The sequence below is a fragment of the Podarcis raffonei genome, chromosome 12, assembly GCF_027172205.1.
Source record: "Podarcis raffonei isolate rPodRaf1 chromosome 12, rPodRaf1.pri, whole genome shotgun sequence".
NCBI classification, from domain to species: Eukaryota; Metazoa; Chordata; class Lepidosauria; order Squamata; family Lacertidae; genus Podarcis; species Podarcis raffonei.
This window is the reverse complement of record NC_070613.1, coordinates 35,492,394-35,510,413: the sequence shown is the minus strand read 5'-3', so window position 1 is coordinate 35,510,413 and position 18,020 is coordinate 35,492,394. Positions and strand designations below refer to the sequence as shown.

Genomic DNA, 18,020 nt, shown 5'->3' with positions numbered 1-18,020 from the left:
AATAGCAGTGCTTGCTTCCAAGAGACTGCCAACTGAGGAAGTGAACATACTAAAGAAAGTTGAAGTGCTTCTGAAAAGGAAGACATTTTGACAATTTTTCAATGAATCCACATTCCTTTAAAATTAATTTTCTCATCTCAATCTACCACTGTAAGAAGTGGGGTTCGTGTCTTTTGTTGTCTCAGTATCATACATAATGGGACATCAGACATGGGGTTTTTTTATAATGCTGTTTTTTGTATTTAGCCACATCAATTAACTTACAATCGTCAAAAACTGCTGATGAGGGAAGTGGTCTAAAGTTTACTCTATAAATCAAACTGTTTGGGCTTTTTCAGTATTAAAATGTGATTACAGTCATACCCTGGGTTACAGAGGCTTCAGGTTGCATTTTTTCGGGTTACAGACTCGCCGAAACCTGGAAGTACCAGAATGGGTTACTTCCTGGTCTCGGCAGTCGAGCATACACAGAAGCGCTAAATTACACTTTGTGCATGCGCAGAAGTGCCGAATCACAACCCGTGTGTGTGCAGACGCGCTGCTGCGGGTTGCGAACGCTGTGGGTTGCGAACGTGCATCCCACATGGATCATGTTCGCAACCCGAGCATCCACTGTAAAGCTTCCCTGTGCTGGAAAACAGATATCCACATTTAGTTTGTTAAAACAATTATCTGAAAGGCAGATTAGAGTGTGTCAGACAATTTGTACATTTAATTTGTATCAAACTCAGATTTCTCAGGTGGTGAGAAACAGCCAGCCTTGTATACCTGGCATAGTCATCAGTTTAGCTGTAGGAATCCTAAAAATGAACCACTGTTCAGCTAAGAAGCTCAATTAATACACTGGACAAGTCTGGCTTAAACACTGTCGTAAGCTCCTCAGAGGAAAGAATCCAGCAAGAGCTATAGCTGAAGCTTGTGTCATCCAACATAGGATGGCTTTTCTGCCAAACCCTGCCTACACAGGTTGATGAAAGTGTGTCATGTGACAACTGTTGACTGAACTACTATGTAAGACTGATTAGCAGCATCCTGTTTTGTGTTAGTTCAGTCTTAAATATTTTCATATTTCTTGTCTAATTACATTCCAAACAATCTAAAGCTGCATTCCTAACCCCAATTACCTGGTAGCCTCATTAACTCAATAGGACTTCCGAGTAAACAATGTCATTTATACAAAGCACTTGGTTGATTTCCTGCATTCTCCCTAGTTCTGTTCCAGGCTTTCTGCCTTCACTCTAGCAGTTAAGTCTGCTTGCTTAAATCACTTGCTTTTCAAGCATCTTCTAGAAACTGGTGTCTTGCTCACTCATACTTGTGGGGCAGCTTGTATTTTTTGACAAGAGTACCTGATGTATTTGAGGTCTGAACAAGGAGCACACACCACACAAATGTAAACATTTATTGTACCTTCAAATGATTTGGGCTCTCATTTCCAGAACCAGGCAGAAGTAAAATACATGGCTGCCCAGACCCCATTAACCAAGAAAATTATGTGAATGAACTGAGAAAAGGGGGTTAAGGGGATTCTGCCAAGGGCTCAGAGAAGATAACATTCTGGTCATATTTCAGAAGGGAAGTATGCTAGTGTAGAAGAAGAAAGTTAAGGGAACTTCAGAGGCTGGGTCATTTGGAACAGGAGAAGGAGACAATTTTGTATCAAAAACAGAAAGATCTGGCTACAATCTTCTAACCACTTCAGTCATATGGTTATAGTGAACTGAAATGGAACAAATCAGAAATGCTACACAAACAAGAGAATAACTTAACACATTCATATGGCAACTCATGATAGGCACAAATAGAAAGTCAACCAAACCAGAAATAACTCAAATAGTGCCGAGAATCTGCTAACAGTCCAATCCTAATCATGTTTGCTCAGAAATATTTCAATGGTACTTACTTCAAAAGAAGCAAGTAAGTTTACGATTGCAGCTTAAGTCTCCTAGCAACAACAATAATACTATTTAGTTCAACATGTATGTGGGCAGGGTATCAGTCATTCAATTTCAAGGAGAACAGCACCAGAAAGAAAGAAAATTGGCTAAAAAAACAACCTAAATACACACAGTTGAGAATCAGATTACTGCAGAGAGCATGGGAATTACTAAAGGATTAAATAGGAGGCCCTTCTTCATGTGTCTTCTCCATGAGAGGTGTGGAGGTGGCAATGCGAAAAAAGGCCTTTTCTGCAGTGGCTTTCCATTTGTGGAATGCTCTCCCCAGGGAGGTTCAGCTGGCACCTTCATTATACAGCTCTTCAACCAGAAGATAATTAACATCTTATGCCCTTTTAAATGTGTTTGCGGGGGGGGGGGGGATTACTGGTTTGTTTTGTTCTTGTTATTATGTATTATATATTTTATCTTGTATTTTTATGCTGTGAACCGCCTCGAGATCTACAGATGAAGGGCGGTATACAAATTTAATAAATAAATAATAATAAAACTGAAGATTGATGCAAAGGAAAAGAAATACACGTATCCAATCAAATTATGAAGATCCATATTCACTTGATAGATCAGGTGATCCAGGCAAATCTGCATCTGTATCACTGGTGCAAATATCATGTATTTTGGAAAATCAAGACCTCAGTTGATGAAGGACAAATGCCAGAAAATACCAATATAGTGGTAATTAAACAGAGCCAAGGAAGAGCTACAAAGCAAAGGAAGACTATAGAAGGAAAAACCTTCTCCAAATTGATGAAACGGAAGAACACAACTCTAGCGAGGTAACTATATTTTAAAGGGCACCAAGATGTCTGTTTAAGAACACTCAGTAGCAGCACTAACTCAGGACACAGAAAGGATTAGATGAAGGTCATAAAAGCAACCCTGAAAAACCTTAATTTAAAAATTCTATTTGCTTCATCACAGACACTACTGAAGAAAAATAACCACCTAAGCTACAACTTCGTCAATTCAACAGAATCATACATTCATGTAGAGGGAATAAAGGGAAAGGAAAGGAAAATCAATTCAGTAAGAAAGCATAAGAATCAGGTGTCATTTAAAATCTGAAATGGCAAGGCAATTTAACTTTTAACAAAACGTTAGCCCCTTTCAGACAATAGATGGTAGCCAGCACAAAACTTTCAAAAATGACCCAGGGAGCTATCAGTACACAGGAAATCAACCAAACATTTGACAAGCATTATGGGTGGAAATCACCAAGGCTAGAATTGTTAAAAATAGATGTACATGCCATGCATAGAAGTGTCAGCACAGCTTCAGCAAAGTAAGTAACATCCCACCAAACTATCTGAATTCTCCAAGGGTTTCAGCAAAATGAACTCCATATACTGGATTTTTCAGAATATTTTTATTATGAAAAGTCCTTCCAACAAACGATTTCCAGTGCAATTTGGGTGTAGCCAAAAGCATTTTAATCACAACCTTTAACATTTTACTCTAACATTGTTTTTTTCCTGCATGTTTTGGAGGCTTTGTACAGTTCCTTTGTTCACAATACACGCCCAACTCCTCTAAGTTTGACTGAATTATTATTTGCATTTGGGGAATATGTGAGCCCCATTAGATGCTGCTGACTCTGCTTGGTATGCAAAATAATTAAGAGGAAGAGAAAACTAAAACAGAGGCCAAGAGCCAAAGACCATTTATGGGTGTAGTTTTCCAGCACCTTATCTTCCAATGGCATATAGTTCACCCCTGAAAGCTGCTTCTGAAGGTTTTGCATCCTCCACAGCAAGATTTAACATGATGATAGGAAAAACTGATATCCCCCATGCCAAGTGTAATAAAGTTATTTCAACCAAAACAATGCAGAGCAAAGGTCATCACTCCTGCTTCTAATAGTAGTTTCTAGGTCATTGTGCTAGGCAATAAGTCAGCTCCTAGTAATCAAGATCTTCTGTAAGACAACTCAGTACATTTGTTTCTCTGAGGTACATTTTGACCAAACTTCCCTTTGCATTACAAGGCTGATCTGTTGTACCAACCACTGAATAAGGCTGGTATTCTATGCAAGCTTTATTGCCAGCTCTTACATCAAAGGCTCTCTTATATAAACTGCGCCTTGATATCATCTGATGTATCCATTCATGAAAAGCCTCTCACCAAAGAACCAGCAGCCATCTGATTATATATATATATATATATATATATATATATATATATATATATATATATATATGATTATCTGACTCAGCCATATCTATATAAGATCTGTCTAACAATTAAAGGCATGTCCTAAGTAGGTTTGTTAACTGCTGTTACTTTCATCATTTGGACTGACTGGGTGTATGGAGTGCCTTAAATTAACAGAATCTTGGCTGACTGAACATTTGTAAGGGTTGTCAGTAACTAGTGTTTGGATAACCCCAGAGTAACATGTAGCCCAGCCTTCTCCATGTAGTCCAGCAACATCTGGAGGAACACAGGTTCACAGTGCCTGGCAAGTAAGGTGGGTTTATAAGAGGCCTACTGAATTAGCTAAAGTCAGTTTTTAGTTTCCTTTATTATTTGGAATGCTGAAACTACTTCAATGCTACACTACTTGCTACTGCAATAGGAAAGGCTGTCAAGCTAATTATTGCCATTCAGAATATCTTTAGATCAGGACTTCCCAAACTTGGGTCTCCAGCTGCTTTTGGACTACAATTTCCATCATCCCTGACCACTGTTCCTGCTAGCTAAGGCTGATGGGAATTGTAGTCCAACAACAACCGGAGACCCAAATTTGGGAAACCCTGCTTTAGATGTATAGTCACTTAGCATGGCCGTGAAAACAACTTCTGGTCTAACAAAATCTAGGTGGGCAATGTCAAGTTACAACTGCCTTTACAACTGAAAACCTCCAAAAGTATTTCACTGCTTTAAAGAAGGGAAGGGGACCCTGGTGACTGCCAGATAGTTGGACTGTAACTCCCATCATTGCTGGTGCTGGGTGGAAATGATGTGAGTTATAGTTCAGCAACATCTGGAAGTCACCCAGTTCCCAATCCTTGCTTTAAACTGATGATTAACACAGAGAGAATGTAAACTTAAGATTTAATTTCAGGATATGCACCAAAGTACACCTAAGAAGTTCCCGTGAAACACACTTATTTCAAGTACACTATTTAAAGTTAATATTGTTTAAATTGATACAAAACATTTGATGAGATTTTGTGACTTTATTATTGTATCTATCCCATTTCATTTATTCCTATGAAATGTTTTTTTAAGAGCCCTATTGATTGTCTACTATGTATAGATTCAGGCCATTGTATTACCATGTGTGTACAAAACTCACAGGCCAGTGACATAAGAGAATGACTTATTCAACTGGATTTTGTGTGAGAAAAGACAATCAGACAAACACACCACACATTTGACAAAGATATAAGATTGGCAAACACACCACAGGGCATTGTATCAATGCAGTGTCAATTTGCAGAACTACTAGTCTTTACTAACATCCACTTTCATAAGCAGCATATTGCAGTATGGCTCCAGCTTTCAAGTTTAAGAAAGGAACACCATCATAAGGCAATGATTCTGGGGATTGCAACATGTTCTGGTAGCATTTCAATCCCCCGAACACACTATTACCACACAAGTCAATATATCATTTGTCAGTTTACAACATTTAAAAGTGTTCATACCCTTGAGGCCCCCACTAGATCCCACTATGCCTTTTTCTCAAAACTCTTAAAACTATGACACCGAACGGATATCATATTCCATATTTACATGTTTTTACTTATACATACACAGTGCCCCCTCCCCAAGTAGGCTAAAAATGATTGAGAAAGCGAACAAGACACAAGAAGTCGTCTAAGGTCTAAAATCGGCTTATCCAACAGCCCCCTAGATACTTCAAATTCCATATTCATGCTATCTGAAAATACTTTCTCTCCAAACATAATATTCACTTGTCCTTTTTGCAGCAATCAACAGCTGCATACTAATAATGTGCTATGATCTACAAGTTGCTTCGATAATTTAAATATTATCCAAATGTACCTGAGCATGCACTGAAACCTGGAAATCATTGTGAAAATAAAATTCATCCCTAGATGCACAGCTTTCCACATATATCATTTATTTATTTCAACAGTATTTATATAAAGCACAATTTTTTAAAAAAACCCTCTAAGCAGTTTGCATAAAATGACTTGGTCTTATCAATGTTTTCTGACAAGGAATTATTTTCAATGAGCTGTTAAATAATATCAAAAAATTATGTATGAATACATATCTAACACTGCAATTCATTAATAAAGCTTGCAACACACCTGCTTAGACACGTCTTCATCAGGATTTTAGGCTAATACGTGAGACATCATTTTTTCTTCCACACAGCCATTCCCTTTAATGAAAGGGAATAGGAAGTTAATTAATACATGATACTAATTTATCGCCATTTGTAAATACAGCTGCTTCATTTAGAAGAAACACTATTGTACCAATTTTACAAGAGCTATTCAGGCTTTTCATAAAGATTTTTGGCTTGCAAAATTTGTCCCAGTACAGCAGACAGTCACTTCTTCAGGGTTCTGTCAGTCTCCATATTAAATGATTATTGACAACATAAATATGGTCAGAATAACGATCCAGGAGTAAAACTCTAGATATGATCAAGGCTCAGATGAGACGGTGTACATACAGTGAAATATTGAGATGTCACTGTAATATTAATACAAAAGACAGCTACTAAAAGGAACATTTAACAAAATAAAGTGGCCTATATATCCAAAAACAAACTCCATTATCATTCAGGGCACAATGCCCTGCTGCAATAAACATCTAGCTCTAATTAATAATTTCCTAGTTCACAAACAGCAAAAAGGAGATGGTTGAATCGTCTACCATCTTATCAGCTTATATATCAAGTACAAGATTATTAGAATGACAGAGAACAGTAGCGAGCCTTTTAGAAACAACCCCCCACTGACATGATAGAAGCCATCAGCCATAATAAGAACATTATGACAGTCATCCAATAAACAGATACTAGTGGTTCAAATACAATATACCAGAATTTGCTCAAAGCTTCCTCTAGTCCAAAGGTCTATTTATAGTTACCCTGCCTCTGTTCAGTTTCCAAAGGCCCCTCCTCTTCCCAAAGCCAATAAAATGAAGTTTAATGGATGGATGTAATCCTGAGCTCTGTGCAGCAGAATTGGAAAGAAGCTCTGCAGCACCAGTCATCCAGATCGCTGCACCTAGCTCAAACAGGTGAAAAGGAACCACATAACCAGATCACCACCACTGGTTCTACCACGAGCCAAACGTGATTATCTTATACTGCTGTGTCGTCAGAGCATTAATTTAAATGACGCCCGCCCTTCCTTCTGTCAGCAATAGCCACAACCAATTGGCGGAAAGCCAGAAGCAAGTTCACTCCATTCAGAGCCCAGCCCAACTTACAACAAATGACATCCATGCAAGGTTTTTTTTTTCCCCCATTCACATTTTGTGCCTTAAGTAAAACTATTTCAGCTGCTGTGGCGTGAGAGGCACCCAAGGCATTTCGAAGAGTTAAAATCCAAAAAATTGGGGGTGGGGGTGGGTTAGTAGGTGGGAGAAAGCTACGCTCTACAGTTTCGTAAGGACGAAGCCGATCACACCAAGAAAGCATGATCAAGCCAAAGAACCGACTGGCTAATTTCCCCTTTCCCCTTGTATAGCAACACCCTGGGCACTCAAGAATTGCTACCGTGGGGGGGGGGTGGCTTTGGCACGTTGCCACCCGCAACCCCCCACCTCGCTGCATTTGTGGCGGATTGCAACATTTACCTACCTTCTCCCCCCCCCTCCAGCCTCCCTTCCCCCGCGGCCAATCCACGCGCTCGCCCTGCCTCCCGCCTCCTGGGCTCCAAATCCAGCGAGGTGACAGCACCGCCGTGGCAATCGCAGCCCACCCACCCACCACCCTTTCCCCCCTCCCTTTCCACCTTCAGTTTCAATGCGGATCGCAGCCACCGGTTTCCCCACCACCAACCAAAAAATAAATTAATAATCAACAGCCCAACAAAATACGTGCCTTTCACCTGGTGGAAGAAGCCCAAGGTTTTTGGGGAAGGGAAAGAAGAGCGCGCGGGAGCGACTCTTGGGTGGGTGGGATTTGTCCCCACACCGCCCCGAGGATTTGCTGGAGGAGGCGGGGTGAGCGAGGGAAGGGGAGGGAAGGAGGGCGGACAGGATAATCCCGCAGAGGGCGGGGAGATAATCCCGGGCGAGAGGGAAAAGATTATCTCCCCTCCCTCCCCTGGCAAGTATTTTCTCCTCCACCACCACCGGGGATAATCCAGGGGAGCGCTAAGAGAGGAAGGGGCCATACGAGGCCCGACAAAAAGGGCGGGGGGGGGGCAGAAGAGAGGTGCCAGGAGCCCCTATGGCACAACGGGGAGGAGGGGGGAAGGGTCTTCTCTCTACCTGAGGGAGCCCCTCTCAGCCCCAGGCAGGCGAGGCGAGGAGGCCGCCCCATGGCTCCCTTCGCGCTGAGAGGAGAGTCACGGGGCAGCTGCCGCCGCCTCCTCCTCCTCGTCCCACACGAGCCTCTCTTTCCTCAGCCCGAATAGTAGAGAAACTCCCAGCTCCACACATAAACACCCACACACACCCGGGGGGGGGGAGCAACAGGACCGCCGCGCCGCCCCTCCGCGTGGAGAGGCGCAGGCGCCCGCCCGGCCCCCGGCACAGCTCGCGCCGGACTGTTGAGGAGGCAGTTGCTGCTGGGGCAGTTACCGGCGAGGCGGCCGTTGGTTGGTTGGAACGTTGGTCGGTCGGCTGCCTTGGCCTCGTCTCGCTCGCGCGCGCGCACACCCTCCGCCTCCTACTCCTCAGTGGGCGCCGCTCTGCCTCAGCCCCATCTAACGCTCTGGAAGTCTCCAGCCAGGAGCCCGCGAAACCGCCACCGCCACTACCGCCGGCGGCAGCAGCAGCAGCAGCAGCAGCAGGGCGCACGCGCGCGCGTAGAGCGCTCCCTGCCTCTTGAGAGAGGCACCGTATCTGTAGCGTGTGTGGCTCTGTGAGAGCGCGAGCGCGCGCACTCCCACAATACACGCACAGAGGAGAAAGCGGGAAGCCGCCGCGCTCTCCCCCCCCCTCGCGCGCGTCCCGGTGGAGGCGCGCGCGCGAAAGTTTTCCCTCCCGTTTGCCTCGCCAATTGATTTTGCTGGAAGCGAGCGAGCTAGCGCGCGGGAAGGACGGGGAAACCCCACCCCTTTTCTTCGAAGGCTCCTCCCCCTTTTAACCCCTTAAAATAATTTTAACAACTCGTCTTGGTGTTGGTTGGATCCAGCCTCGCTTCGCTTGGGAGCAAAGGGTTGCCTGATTGAAGAAGTAAAGCGCTGCAGGTTTTAATATCTAAGTAAACGTCGCAAGAATTTCACTGTAAATATGCCTTCTTATCAGAGCCTTCCCCCCCCCCCCACTGCAGGGCGCGATGTGGGGGAAAGGGAGCTCGGGTTTATGTAGGCTGCGGGCACACCGTGCATTTAAAGCGCATGGCTTCTCCCAAGGAATGCTGGGGATCGTAGTTTGTGCCCCCCTTCACAGAACTACAATTCCCAACACCTTTAAACTACAGTTCCCAGGATTCTAAAGGGAGAGACTGTGCTTTAAATGAGTGGTGCATATGCAGCCTAACCTCCCTCACAGAGTTGCTGTGGGAATAAAAGGAGGAAGAGGGAACCACCTTGAACCTGTTGTTAGGACATAAATGGTGTAATACTAAAAATAAAATGAAAAATTAAAATGATTGTTTCTTCTTTTTATCTGAGCTAAGTGAGAATGTGCTCCTGTTGTTCATGCAGTACTTTTTTTTTACTCCCAAGACCAAACGTATACTCTTGACAATAAGTGCTATTGATTTCCATACAGTTGACCTTCAAATGGATTATCACTTGTTCATAGTTTGTGTGGATGATCTTGCAATACACCCTGTTTGTTTAATAATAATAATAATTAATAATAGCAATATTAGCATTAATAGCCATGATAATAACAATGTGTTATAATGTTACTGTATAACAAACAAAATCCAAATGGAAAACCCTAGGCTACATGAATTATGAATAACAAATATGAGGCTTTGTTTCCCACATTTAAAGATCCAGGAGGATTTTCATAATCTATGGAAATGGTATTAAAAGCAGGGAAAGAGGCCATTCTTAAAATCAGGAAACAACCATGAGGTAGCAGAGTACTTTTTCTGTTTTAGTACAGTATATCTGTACTTCCTGTTCCTATATCATTGTATACTACAGACTGGCTTCAACATGTTTTCTGACTGAACAGTCACAAATGCATTGTTCTCCCCTTTTTTTCTTGTTCAGTGAGGTCCACGCCCCAGGCCTGTGTGCCAATCTCAGATTGACACTTCTACTAAAATGGCAGACAGGTGTGCTTAGTTATTGATCTGCAGTCCTTTGGGGGCCCAATGTGTGTGTTTTAGTGCATATCTTAACCTGATAACCTCAACAGAAACCTTGAGGGAAACAAAGTTAAGGGCTTAGAGGGAAATTTGATGAAAAGCTCTTGTGCTGTAAGCCTCTGTGCATTTCTGTGTACTGAAGAAAGGATTTGGCAGCCCAGTACAACTGATTTCAATGTGGCTTTTTCCTGAGTGTGTGCAGGACTGTGGCATAAGGCTCATGCAAGAAACAGAATTTATTTATTTACAAAATGCATGTAACCATCTCATCAATAAATATCCCCATAGCAACTTATGAGCAAGGCAATGTTAAAAATACAATACACAGTAATTCCCAAACAACAATAAAAGACAAAAACAAAATGTTCCTTGTAACAGATACAGTTTGCAACCCAGATTTAAAGCAGATGAGAGGGTGGCTGCTGTACACTATCCAAAACAATTAGCTCTGTCTCTCGGTGTGCATAGGGCCAGAGACATGGAGGGTAAGGGAGCTGTTGCAGTGACCTGTAACACTGTTGCCATGTTTGCCATTCTGTCAGAGAACAAGCAACAGTACACTTGTAGCAAGTGCAAGATGGTTGTCTTGCTGGAAGAGAAGGTGTAGCAACTTGAGACCTGCCTAGCCACACCTCAAGCAACAGTATAAGTAGATAAATAGGTACTGCTGCGGCGGGAAAGTAAACAGTGTTTCTGTGCGCTCTGGTTTCCATCACGGTGTCCCATTGCTCCAGAAGTGGTTTAGTCATGCTGGCCACATGACCCAGAAAGCTGTCTGTGGACAAACGCCGGCTCCCTCGGCCTGAAAGCGAGATGAGCGCTGCAACCCCATAGTCACCTTTGACTGGACTCAACTGTCCAAGGGTCCTTTACCTTTTACTTTTTTTTACCTGGTTTAGTGCTGTGCCTTCCTGACACAGAGATTTGGAGTCTTAATCTTACCCAGTGGGCACAAGTTAGTTAGGATGACACTGACCTTTGCTGAAATTAACAAAACCAATCTTCCCTATTTTTGCCTTTGGGAATGGCCATACTGAGAGTCATTTCTATTATATACAGTGGTACCTCGGGTTAAGTACTTAATTCGTTCCGGAGGTCCGTTCTTAACCTGAAACTGTTCTTAACCTGAAGCACCACTTTAGCTAATGGGGCCTCCTGCTGCTGCCACACCACCGGAGCATGATTTCTGTTCTCATCCTGAAGCAAAGTTCTTAACCCGAGCTATTATTTCTGGGTTAGCAGAGTCTGTAACCTGAAGCGTATGTAACCCGAGGTACCACTGTAATATTTTAGCAAAATGTTTTGAGATACCAAAATGCCCAATGAAGTTTTTAGAAAGAACTGAGACTCAAGGACTTTTGTTGTTGTTGTTGTTGTGGTGGTGGTGCACTCACTGTGGTATTCATTATATTTGCCTTAAAAGGACTACTCTGCAACAATTAGATTATGGACTGCAGCCAAGTGCACTCATTTGCCTTTAACTCTCTCGCATTTCTCTGCAAAATTTGGCGGCATTTGAGAATAACCAAGCACAAGTGTGTGCCCTACCGCATCGTTTATGCTGACACTAACAGCAGTATCAACACACTGTACTAGAGAAAAGGCAGAGCCAGTGACCAACAGTAATGGTACCAAGGAAAGTATCCAAGCAGAAGAAAGGAGCTAATCATCCAAACAAATGGCCACAGCGTAGCATTCATGGCTTGGGAACGAGTTTGATCCATCAAAAGAAAATCTAAACTGTCAAGTGAGCAAAAATAAAATCAGATGATGTTTTATGTTTCTATTTCCATGCCAAAACGCCACTGTTGTTGGCTCTTGTGATGGCATTTAGGAATGCACATAGACATGGTAATGAACTTTATTGAGAGAACAAGATCACAGTGAACATATGGGGCTAAATGCACCCAAATGCAAGCAGTTTGAACAACTCTCATTAATTTTGATAGCTGGGTTAATAAAAAAAACACACCTGCGTGTTCTCCCACCAAAATCTATGAGACTATGGCTGTAGTCCTAACCCTGTTTACCGGGAAGTAAGCCCCCTCAGGACTTATTTCGGAGCCAAAGAGGTGAGAATTGTGCTGTTAAATGAGCTGAACTTGAATGCATCCTTACTTAGCCTTCATATTGCAGTCAAAGAGAATGATACATATTGACAGACTGGAACTCAGAAAGTGTGGCAGGGGGAGAATAATGAGGTGCAGGAACACAGCCATTCGGGATTAAAGTTCACTTGCAAACAAAATTTATTACATATTGATTTTAATTTGCTAGGCAGCAGTAGCCCTTTCCACCTGACAACAAACAAGCTGAATTTCACATACCTGGAGTCTCAAAAGGTACAGATTTACATTTGACCTACCAGAAGAAATTAAAACAGTAACAAACCCCTAACAACCCTTTTGTAGATTCGAAAACCAGGAATATAAAGCCTTGCTGCACGTGAGCGAGGCCTGTATCAAGGGACTGAAATATTAGATGCCTATGTGGCAATTGCTTGAATTACAGTAGCAACTGTGGCTCCGTGATCTGTGCTCAGATATTGTGACTGTACTAAATCCACTGGAAGGCTCTGCCGGCCCAGAACATCAGGGGAAATGAGGAGCATGGGATGCAGACAAGGAAAAATAATGATTTTTTAGTAAAACAAGCAACATTCTTTTAACCATATTTTTGTAAAAAGAAATCAAGTGTGAGTTGCTTTTTTAAAGAAATATCAAACAACTTTTCAAACATCAATTATTCAGGGGCTTGAATCGCCTAGGGATTTTTGCCAAAAATGTTAAAAGTAAAGGGACCCTTGACCATTAGGTCCAGTCTTGGCCAACTCTGGGGTTGCGGCGCTCATCTCGCTTTACTGGCCGAGGGAGCCAGCGTACAGCTTCCGGGTCATGTGGCCAGCATGACTAAGCCGCTTCTGGCGAACCAGAGCAGCACACGGAAACGCCGTTTACCTTCCCACCAGAGCAGTACCTATTTATCTACTTGCACTTTGACGTGTTTTCGAACTGCTAGGTTGGCAGGAGCTAGGACCAAACAATGGGAGCTCACCCCATCACAGGGATTTGAACCGCCGACCTTCTGATCGGCAAGCCCTAGGCTCTGTGGTTTAGACCACAGCACCACCCACATCCCTGCCTAAAATGTTACGCAGTATATACATTTTCTAAATACACCTGGTGACCATTTTAGGTGCACCCAATTCATGCGCAATTGCCAATGCATGGGCCCTTTTGGACCTGGAAGAAGGCAGCACAAGGGTGGAGTGGGGCGTAACAGGGTGGGGGGCACTTATATTCACTTTGCCGACACGTGGAGGCCAGGAATGAAACCCCCACGTGAAATTTTCACTGCCTGTAAGTACGTAGCAAACATTCCCATTAAAGCAGTGGTGGGCAACCTCTAGGCCACAAACCAAATTGAGCCCATCAGACATTCCTCTACCAACCATGCTCACCTATTCCTACACTTGATGTTATATGAGTGGGGCAGGTAAAGACACTGAGGCAAAGAAACCATTGGGAGTCTTAAGGGAGTCCTTGGCAAGCAGGCCGCAACCACACTCGGAAAACCATTTACCTTTCTGGTGGCTTCTCCTCAAAACGCATATTGTAGAGCTGGAGAAGGTGCTGAATAGAGCAACCAAAATGTTCAAGCTCCTCTCTGAGAAAAGGTTATAACACTGGAGCTTTTTAGCTTTGAAAAAGAGTCAACGGAGAACCCGAAAACTGTCTATAAGGCTATGCATGGTGTGGGGAAAGGGGATAGAGAGAAGCTTTCCCCTTCCCCCCTCCCTCATAGCGCAGAACACAGGGAAGATTTGGGACAGAAAAAAGAACATGCTTTTCACACAGTGCATGGTTAAGCCACAGAATTTGCTCTCACTAGATATTGTGATGCTTGCCAACTTGGATGGCTTTAAAAGGGTAATTAAGCATATTCATGGAGGATTAAGCTATCAAGGACCACTAGTCATAATGGCTGAACATACCCAAATACTATCGCCACAAGTGGCGATAGTGCTATTGTGCTCGCGTCCTGCTTACAGACTTAATAATAATTTTATTATTTATATACTGCCCATCTGACTGGGTTGCCCCAGCTATCCTGGGCAGCTTCCAGGAAAATATAAAAACACAGTAAAACATCATATATTATAAACTTCCCTATACAGTGCTGCCTTCAGATGCCTTCTCAAAGTCTGATAGTTATTTATCTGATCAACATCGGATGGGAGGGCACAGGTGCCACTACTGAGAAGGCTCTCTGCCTGGTTCCTTGTAACTTTTTCTTCTTGCAGTGAATTTCCCATAAGCAGTTGGTTGGACACTGTGAGAACAGGATGCTGGGCCAGATGTTATGATCTAACAGGATTCTTCCTATGTTCTTACGTACCAGGCATATCAACAGGATTAAGCTAACCATAACAAACATCATAAAACACATCTACAGTGGTACCCCAGGTTAAGAACTTAATTCGTTCTGGAGGTCTGTTCTTAACCTGAAACTGTTCTTAACCTGAGGTACCACTTTAGCTAATAGGGCCTCCTCCTGCTGCCGTGCGGCCGCGCAATTTCTGTTCTCATCCTGAAGCAAAGTTCTTAACCCGAAGTACTATTTCTGGGCTAGCGGAGTCTGTAACCTGAAGCGTCTGTAACCTGAAGCATCTGTAACCCGAGGTACCACTGTATTTCTCATCTTCCTTTGTATCTCAAGACAGTATACATAAAGGTCCAAGGCAGTCACCCATCTAGGTACTGACTGGAACAAGACCTGCTTGGTTTCATCAAGGCTGCTGTATCAGGGCCTTCAGAGCATATTCTGGGACCATGGGAATATGCCAGGGCAAAAAAGAAAAAATTCAGACGTCTGATAAAGAAAATGGAGACTGGGATAAAGATGCAATACTTGGTGTTTCACAATACAAGCCTGCCCAGTTGACTCAGAAGTAAAACTATTGAGTTCGATAGAATTTACAGCCAGTCTGTATAGGATTGCAGCCTTGATCTCTTTAATAACATCCCCATGTTTTCCCCTTCAAGAACAGTTTACATGGAAGCCAATAATTTCATAAAGGCCAGTTCAGAAAATACACACAAGGGTCCCTTGCTAGGATCTAAATCTGAATGAAATTGTATAAGTGTTATGAGCCAACAGGAGTGTCTCTGAACAGTAATCCTGTGCATATACCAGAGAAAGCTTTCACAAACCCTGCTATTCATGGTTTTATAACTGTGTGGTGAGCTAAACGCCTTTCACTCTTTGGGTGTGAGTCAGATATTGCCACACACAACCTAAAATGGTATTTTATCCATTGAGCACCCTGCACCAAGACCAGCTGCACACATGAGGGGCCTTTACAAAATTAAAAATACAAAAATAAAATAAAATCCTATGATAGACATTTTTGTAGGCATCCTGTCAAGTATTCATGCTTCACATGTCTCAAACTAACAGCACAGAAACCAGATTTTTCTTTCACACTGGGGCATTAAGATCCTGGTAGTTTGGTTTGATTTGGTTATTTTGCATGGCTGAAAGGCTGCACATGAAGCATCACACAAGATTGGACCTCATCAGTGGCAGCCTCTCCTCCTCCTTGCCAGCTCTCCAGCAGCCCAAGGGTAGCATCCAGCAGTGGCCATAGAGAGGCCATGGACAGGCCATGGGGAGCTCCCTCACAGCCACCACTGCTGGTGCAGCTTAGGACAAGCACCAGGTCCTCCTCCCTGAGCTCAGTGGTGCTGCCACTGGCAGTGGGGGACATTCCGGGATCAAATCAGAAGCCGGGATACTTTCTTAATTCAAGGACTGTCCCTGGAAAATACGGACACTTGGAGGGCATACAAATAAATCTGTTCTTTGTTTTTAGATGCAAGGTTGATTGAAGGGAGTATACTTGCAGGACTGGCCCTTGGCCAAATCGTACAGCACATGATGAACAAGCCTTCTGCTCTCTTTTTTATTTTCCATTTCCTGAATTTGATGCACAATTTATTCCTGTCACCATTGTTGTTGTTGCTTAGTCGTGTCCAACTCTTCGTGACCTCAGCGTACTCCAGGCACTCCTGTCTTCCACTGCCTCCCGCAGTTTGGTCAAACTCATGTTGGCAGCTTCGAGAACACTGTCCAACCATCTCATCCCCTGTTGTCCCCTTCTCCTTGCACCCTCCATCTTTCCCAACATCAGGGTCTTTTCCAGGGAGTCTTCTCTTCTCATGAGGTGGCCAAAATATTGGAGCCTCAGTTTCAGGATCTGTCCTTCCAGTGAGTACTCAGGGCTGATTTCCTTCAGAATGGAGAGGTTTGATCTTCTTGCAGTCCATGGGACTCTCAAGAGTCTCCTCCAGCACCATAATTCAAAAGCATCAATTCTTCAGCGACCAGCCTTCTTGATGATCCAGCTCTCACTTCCATACATCACCATATAGGACGATAAGTGTCCGTGCGTGGATCTGATAACAATTGTTCACATGCACACTCTTCGTTGAACTATGAATTTTCTCATGAATAAAGGGGGAGGGGAATCCTACTGTTAACACAACACAAGTATCACCAGTTTTTACAAAGGAAGACGTACTGTTGGTGCTATTTGTTTCAGCAGTTGAATAGGTAGTTGAGGAGTTTGTTTGTGGTCAGCACGCCACTAAGACTGGTGCTTCTTCAAGACCTGCACAGCATGCTTTCACCTCCCTGCAATCCCAGTCCTGCACACTTTGGACTTAGGCCATGCCAAAGATAATAAGAACATAGCGTTTGGAGGGATTTCAAAGGCTATTTCATCCAACTCCCTGATCATGCAGGAAGTCCATTAGTAATTCTCCCCTTGGTAGAAGTGACAATCTAGCTGCTGCCTGAAACCTCCTAAAGAATGAGATTCCACCACCTGCCAGGGCAGTCTGCTACACTTCAGGATAGGAGATAAATCCAGTTTGGATCACTAATTTGACTTTCCAAAAAATTACACAAATCAAAACAGGGCCATCCTTCAAAATTTGCAATTATATGAATTTTGCAGTGATGTTCTCCAGCCAAGTAATGTTTGCAAAAATGCAGAAGCTAGAGTAGCGTGGCATAAAAAACACAAATATTAGTGGAAGTAATGTTCAGAGATGCATTATTCAAGGGCCAATTGCAGAAATATGTATATTAGGCAAAAATGCATGCAAAATTCATATTAAAATGCTGTTGAAATATCACGGGGACTTTTAAAAAATGAAAACCGATGCAGATGTGGAAAATCAAACTTATGACTGGAAAAATGAGAAAACAAAATTGGTATATTTCCTCATCTCTAGTTGCACTGCCAAATAGCTTGCCCCATATCAGGAAGTTTGTTCCAATGTTTAGCTGTTGGTTCATGTCCCACCCTCTGTTGTGGTAGAAAACAAATTTGCTCTATCTTCTGTGTGTTGGTCCTTAAAACATTTGGCAATCATATCCACTCTTAATCACCTCTTCTCCAGGAAGAAGAAGAAGAAGAGAAGAAGAAGAAGAGTTTGGATTTGATATCCCGCCTTTCACTCCCTTTAAGGAGTCTCAAAGCGCTAACATTCTCCTTTCCCTTCCTCCCCCACAACAAACACTCTGTGAGGTGAGTGGGGCTGAGAGACTTCAAAGAAGTGTGACTG

The 18,020-nt window shown here is 43.0% G+C and overlaps 1 protein-coding gene across 7 annotated transcripts in view; it reads right to left on the bottom strand.

Moving 5' to 3' along the window:
- Positions 1–9,031, bottom strand: part of PALS2 (protein associated with LIN7 2, MAGUK p55 family member) — a 39,182-nt gene extending 30,151 nt beyond the window's left edge. For 2 of the 7 annotated variants that reach the window (XM_053410621.1, XM_053410627.1), the window contains exons 1-2: positions 8,697–9,031; positions 6,242–6,315 (exon numbers count right to left, since the gene is read on the bottom strand). The gene's annotated coding sequence lies outside the window, so the exon portion shown is untranslated. Of the gene's footprint in view, positions 1–6,241; positions 6,316–8,384; positions 8,564–8,696 lie in introns of those variants that run through there. The other 5 variants (XM_053410626.1, XM_053410625.1, XM_053410622.1 and 2 more) reach the window with 4 other exon arrangements.
- Between the last annotated feature and the right edge of the window lie 8,989 nt (positions 9,032–18,020).